At 44.7% G+C, this 7,127-nt stretch overlaps 1 protein-coding gene across 1 annotated transcript in view; it reads left to right on the forward strand.

Moving 5' to 3' along the window:
* The first annotated feature begins 811 nt into the window (after positions 1-811).
* The window catches only part of EXTL3 (exostosin-like glycosyltransferase 3), a 131,372-nt gene continuing 125,056 nt past the window's right edge, over positions 812-7,127 (forward strand). The window contains 1 exon segment of the mRNA XM_006774761.2: positions 812-842. The gene's annotated coding sequence lies outside the window, so the exon portion shown is untranslated.

Consider the following 7,127-nt stretch of genomic DNA (forward strand, 5'->3'; position numbering starts at 1 on the left):
CTTGTGTTGTGTTTTTCATTTAACCTTATTTGATAGAAATATTTCTACATAGTGATAATGTTCATAGTGTTATTTAAATAGCGACATATTATGCTTGTGCCTTTCACATATTATTAATCATTTGTTATTTTCTAATTATTCACTATGAACATTTTTGTATAATTTATCTTTTTTTTTTTACTTCTTTTGAACTGTTTCCTTCAGGTATATACCCAGAAGAGAAAGTCCTGGATTACATAGTGTAGTACTTCCTGTTACATATTAATCCATTATTCTTTTAACTAATTGAGCCTGTGGTTCCACCAGAAATAAAACTAAGTGTGCAGATTTTTTCCCTAAATCTTGACATCATCCAGTCTTACAATTTTAAAAGTTTTTTTCCCTTAGTTTAAAAAGCTTTCCCTCGTCTAAAAGTTGCTTTGATTTTATACTTATGTGGGAGGTGGCCCCAGGCACTTCTAAAGCACCTGGTTTATTTTTATATCTTACCGAGATGTGAGCGTTTTGCAACAAATGCTGGCTTCCTGCAGTAGCCCTGAGTGGGCAGTCAGCCTTCCCCTGAGTGGCACCTCTCCCGGTTCCTGCAAGTTCGCCCGCCGCGGGGCCAGGGCTCCCTTTGGAGCTGCGCCCACCAGGGGTCAGCGCAGGCTCAGTTTTAGGCTCTGCTTCCCACAATGCACCGGGCTGTGTAGTCTCCGCGTCGGACGGTGACGGAGCTGCGGCTGGGCGGCCGAGAGGGAAATGTTAAGCTCTTGGCAGCTAATCGTACCTGTCTTCGTTTCCTATTACTTTCTCGCGCCCTCCCCAGCAGCGGAGACCGCGCCACCTGGCGCCGCAACAAGGTAGGGGGGTGGGGTTGGGGGCGCTGCGTGAAGTCTCCTACTAGTTGTGCAAACGGGAACGCCTGAAGCGGCTGAAATTTCGAGCCGGGGCACCCAGGTTTGGTGGAGGGAATCTGTTCTAGAACTCTTTTGTCTGCGCTCCTTTCTCCCCGTTTCTTCCTCCAGCCTCTGCTGGGCTCTGGGAGCCTGGTTTGGGAGTTGGTGCCGGGTGATTTCAAGCTTGTGGATGGAAGCACGCCCCGCAGTGGGGTGAGCCTGTGAGAACTTGTGTAGGTGCGGGCTGGGCTGTGAGGACTCGGGAAATCAGAGGTCGGTCGGAATCCATGTCGCCCTGGGAGCGAGGGTCTGAGCCCAGCTGTTTCAGGGACTTGAGTGAGTGGCGCCTGGCGCGAGTCCCGCCCGCGCCACCCTATCAGGTGGAGGCCGTCCTGAGATTCAAGCTGGTGGGTGCTCTCAAGTTCTCATGGACCCAAACACGCCGTCCCCAGGACCCCTCTCCAGGACGCTGCTTACCAAAATCCCTTGCTGCCACCCTCCGGAGCCCCTCCCAGCTCAGCTGACTCTAGTTTGGGGGTTCCACACTTAGAACTTTTCAAAAAGTTTGGCAGACGGGAGCCCTGGAATCTGGGGCAGCCGGGAGAGCTGAGGTCGCGGGTGTCTGTCCTCCGCAGCTTGTTTTGGGCGCACTGCCTGGCTCCCTCGGTTCGGCCTCGCTTCCTGTTCCCCTGGTACCCCTCGGTGATAATGCCGATCCGCACCCCTCGGTGGTAATGCCGATATGCAGTAATCCCTACCGGGAAGCTCCAGGCTGCAGGTCTAAGGTGACGCCACCTTTACCCGCTTCCAAAAGCTCAGAAGAGAGGACTACTCCGATCTCTATCCCAATGTAGAAGAAGTTATATTTTTAAAGGTACATTTTTCTTTAAAACCCTCACCCTATAGATATTCATTTCAGTATATTCATATCGATGGATTTTACATGTGAAATCTAAGCAGTTTCTCTTATTGTTTAGTGATAAAGGTTATAATTAGGAACACTACCTGATAAATTCGTCAGGTGAACATGATTCTGATGAATAAATTAGCTGTAGTTAAAAGGCAGAAGACGGGAAATCAGGCAAGCCTGCTTGCAAAAACATTTCTACTGTTAAGAAGAGGTTGGATTAAATCATCTTTATTGTTCCTTTCAAATGTAAAATGCTGGACACACCTCTTGACTTGAGATAGCAATCAAATATAAGAAAATTCTTTCAAATTATTTTAAAGTGGGGATTATCACCTCACGTATTCCCAAGGAAAGAATCTAGGAGTTACGTATTAGGATTCCAAATCTTTGTCAAGTAGAATTTCTTAATGGTCCTTTTTTAAAATATATATATCTTATTGATTTTTTTACAGAGAGGAAAGGAGAGGGATAGAGAGTTAGAAACATTGATGAGAGAGAAGCATCAATCAGCTGCCTGATGTGCCTACAACCAAGGTACATGCCCTTGACCGGAATTGAACCTGGGACCCTTCAGTCCCCAGGCTGACGCTCTATCCAGTGAGCCAAAACAGCTAGGGCTCTTAATGGTCCTTAACTCCATCTCTGGGTACTTTCATTCAGAAGTGTCAGTTCTCTAACAAAATATGAAATTATGAATTGCTTATTATGTATAATATTTTCTATTTGGAAAATATTTTCCACATCTGACATTTAATATTTATTTAAATGCATTGTGTATTTGTGAGTAAAAAAGCTAAACCTTTAAAAGATTAAAAGCAAGAAAAAATTTTTTGCCTGGCCAGCATTGCTCAGTGGTTGAGCGTCAACCTATGAACCAGGAGGTCACGGTTTGATTCCGTGGTCAGTGAGGGGTGTGCAGGAGACATCAGTGATTCCCTCTCATTATTGATGTTTCTATTTCTCTCCTCTCCCTCTCTGAAATCAATTAAAAAAATACTTAAAACATTGTCTTATCTAGTAGACATCCTCAGTTAGTGGAGATAAATGAAAAGGATAAAACTAAAATCTAATAATTCATGAATAGAAAAAAACACATCCATAAGAACTAGAGGGCGCTGTTTGAAGCTTAAAAGAAACAGTTTAAGAACATGTTAAAGATAACATTGCCTAGTAGATTGCAAGCATCAGTAAGCCCATAGCCTCAAGAGATTCATGTGGAAAGACACTGACACCCATATAAAGGAATGTATAGACCAGAAAATTCTGTTTCTTTGTTATGGGTTGAGGCCACAACATTAGTAATAAAGGAACAATTTCCGGAGGATGAGGCCCAGAAATCAGGATTTTAAAAAGATTCCCAGGTGATTCTAATGTGCAGCCAAGGTTGAGAACCACTGGTATAGACAAATTCATGGGCTCCCTAAAAATAAGTGGATCAGGTGTTTCCCACATTAACTGTAAATACCATGCACGTTGGATTAATTTTTTTTAAAATATATATATATTGATTTTAGAGAGGAAGGGAGAGGGAGAGAGAGATAGAAACATAAATGATGAGAGAATCATTGATCGGCTACCTCCTGCATGCCCCACACTGGCGATCAAGCCCACAACCCAGGCAGGTGCCCTGACTGAGAATCGAACCGTGATCTACTGGTTCCTAGGTGGACACTAATCTGATCAGTAATTCTTAAACATTTCCAGGTAGTAACTGGAAGCTCAATAGATTTGTTTCACTGAGCCAAATGAGCTTTAATTTTAAGGGTAGAAGTTTAGCAGCACATATTTGTGTGCACCCACATACAGAGACACACATACAAACACATACATGCACATACCTCATTTTGACTCTGCTTTATAAAACTCTTCTCCTCATGTTGGCACCTCCTCATAGTAGGTGATTTTAGGGCAGAACGACTGGTGCCTCCTTACTCCAAGTGGCCTCATTTCAGAGGCTCTTCAGTCTGTTCCTGGACCTTTGTCTGTGGTGCTGGGGTCCCCAAAGGTGTGGACGGAGTCAGCGAAGAAGGAATGACACGGAGGCAGCGTTCAGTTGATCAGCATAGCCAGGTTCCTCTTGTCAGGGTCTCCAGCCAGGTTCTGTGACGTTGGATTAATTTAAACTGTTGGCCCATTGCTTTTACAACCTTCCATTTCCTTTATTATTTCAAAAAAGGCACAGCTGGCACAGCTCTTGCTGCTGAAACAGGTAAACTAAAAAACAATAACAGTTGACCTCTAGCCACAGACTGGAGTTCACAGGAGTTAGCACAAACAAGCAACTCAGTTTACTCATTGCTTGAGCAGATACCTACCGAGTGCAAGACTGGACTCAGTGCGTTAGCCCACTCCTCATGAAAAATAGCCATGGGTATGATTTCTGATTGGGGGCTGTGTCATCCGAACCATACAACTAGGGTCCTAGGATATTTCTCAGGATTTCTCAGAAGAACTGTGAATACATGAGGAGCTCAAATGAAAAACACACAACTTATTTTGGAGGAAGAAAGGAATAAAGTACCTAGAAATATTTCCCCTTTGGCTTCCATCTTTAAGGTGCCAGTATTTAAAAAGCTGCTTATTATATTATGATACTAATTATAACATTAATTATCACATTCACAAAATCATGGAGCTAAAGTGGCAAGAGATGAGGCCTGGAAAGATAAGAAATAAGATTAAAGAGAGAGTTAGGAGTCAGATCACAGAAGGCCTGGGAAGGGTGAGGGGAGCCACTGAACACTTAGTGGGAGAGTGACAGGATAGAACTGCTTTAGGTAGCTCACCCTGAAGCCTGAGTGAAGGATAGACTTAAGAGGCTAGGTGACAGAAAGAACTGTTAGGAGGCGGCAGCAGTGATTAGGAAAGAAATTATGAAGGCTTAGCATTTACAGAATGCATGACCAGTTTCCACTTTCTCATAATTATTTCATTTGGTTTTCATAACGGTTCTTTGCAGGGAACAGGTTAATATTCACATCTTAATTTTGTAAGCTTACCTCAGTGCTTTGTGTTCATCATCCCTGACCTTTATAAAAAGCACTATAAATTAGGTATTATTAGCCCACTTTACAGACGTGCATACTGAGGCAGGGTAAGGAGCAGCCCTAGGTCCAGTGTCTAGTGCAGGACTCATTTTGAATAGCAGGAGGGTCCTGCTCCTCTAAAGAATGAGGCAAGACAACCCTTCCAGGCAACCCTATACCCTGAAAACACCTCTCAGGGGTCAGCATGGCAGTAAGACCGCAGTGCCCAGGAAACACTTCCATCTCTGCAAGAGTCCCATGGAACAGAACAGTGGGGTGGTTCCTCAAAATAGTGACCATAGAATTCCTATGTGATCCAGCAATTGCACTTCTGGGTCTATACTCCGAAGAAGTAAAAGCAGGATCTCAAGCATATCTGTACACGGATGTCCATGGCAGCATTATTCACAATACTCAAAAGGTGGAAAGAACTCAGGTGTCCATCAGTGGAGGAATGGGTAAACAAGATGTGGTATATCCATACAATGAACTATTATTCAGCCGTAAAAAGGAAGGAAATCTTGACATCTGCTACAACAGATGAACTTGGAGGACATTCTGCTGAGTGAAATCAGCCAGTCACAAAAGGACACACTGTACAATTCCACTTTTGGTCACATTCATAGAAATGAAGAGTAGAATGGTGGTTGCCAGAGGCCAGGAGGCGAGGGGAATGGGAAGTTGCTGTTTAATGGGGAGAGAGTTTCAGTTTGGAAAGATGAAAAGAGATACGGAGATGGATGGTGGTGATTTTTGTACAATAATGCTTATGTACTTAATACCTCTGAACTGTACATTTAGAAATGGTTAAAATTGTAAACTTTATGATATGAACAGATGACCTAAGTCCAGGGGCATGTGATAAATTAGTGAGCAGGAAGACCAGGAAATTCACTATGGGGAGCCGGCACGGCCAAGGCATACTCATGCCAGCTCAGCCTGGTTCAGTGACCCTGAGTGGGGGGCGATGAAAGGCTTAGAAAGGATAGACAAGATAATGAAAGCTGGGTCTCAGTGGAACGCTGCTCTGATGGAGGGTGCCCACAAGCTGTGTCTTTATTTTATAGTAGATGCCACGAGGCAAAGTAAGGACGTGATCAAGATGTTTACAACATTCTCATTGGTTTCAATTCTACTCAACTACACGCACCTGAACTCTATCACACAGGCACGTGGGGCCACGTGTCCGGACCATAGGCCCACGCTCACAACTATAGCTGTTGGCTATAATTGTGCTGGGAAGGCTCTGCCCTCCAAGCTGGGACTTGCACATGGCAATGCGAGGACTGTGCCTCTCCTCAGTCCAAGGCTTGAACCGGGCCAAACACTGTAGCTGTGCCCCATAATTCACTCCAAAAGTGAAACAGACATCTCATGAAACCCGCCCAAGAAAAGGATGCTAGCTGGATGCCTCAAGACAGGTCGCAGACGTGTCAGGCTGGAAGGTACCGGAGACACCATTTAGTGACGTCTCCAGTGTTACAGAGGAAAACAGTGAGGCCCAGGGTTATCGAGCAATTTTCCCACAGTCACGGAGTAAATTCAGGCAAAGGGAGAGTTCAAAGCAAAAACTTTGGGCCGACAGACAGAGGTGGTTTTCTTATTTAAGCAGAAAGAGAAACCAAGCTTTCCGTCTTTATCAGCCTGGATACAGCAGATTCATAGGCATAACCATTACTGAAGAAATTTGAGTGCTTAGAATTCAGTGGCTGGTTGCTGGCTTTGTCTAGGTATTTAGGGGAAAGTGGTGATGAGTTAGAGTTAGTTCATTCATCCATTCATTCTCAGATATTCGAGGGACCGTGTTGTACCAAGTATCCTCTCCAGTTTCCAGTGTTTCTGTCTAGAAACAGCTGTCTGCCAGCCTTACTCTAGCCGCTCTGCCAGTCACCCTTGGACATCAACTCTCAGTTATGTCTCCTGGAAAGGTGTTAGGGGAACAGGTAGAGTCGGAGGGGAGCTGATAATGAGGTCAAGTGGCAGGGTGTCAAATGCTGAAGGGAGTTGTGATTCCAATGAGGAAGCCACCCAGAGCTGAAGGATTCTCATTAGGACCATGTCTAGGGCTACAGGTGCAGAAGGCTTGGAGTCCTGCTCATGTAACTCACCCTTGGCACAGACCAAAGGTGGGGACTGCCTGGCGTTCCTAATGCCTGCATGGAGAAAGGTGCAAAGAAAGGGGAAGAGATATAGAAGACAGTGCAGTGTGGGGAAAACCCTGATTTTTGTGGATTGACATCCCCATCTTGTGGCCTCTAAGGAGAAAGCCAAGTTGGCTCTTTACAACTATGTGCAAATTGTGAATAGAGCCAC

This window comes from Myotis davidii, unplaced genomic scaffold (genome assembly GCF_000327345.1).
Source record: "Myotis davidii unplaced genomic scaffold, ASM32734v1 scaffold524, whole genome shotgun sequence".
NCBI classification, from domain to species: domain Eukaryota; kingdom Metazoa; phylum Chordata; class Mammalia; order Chiroptera; family Vespertilionidae; genus Myotis; species Myotis davidii.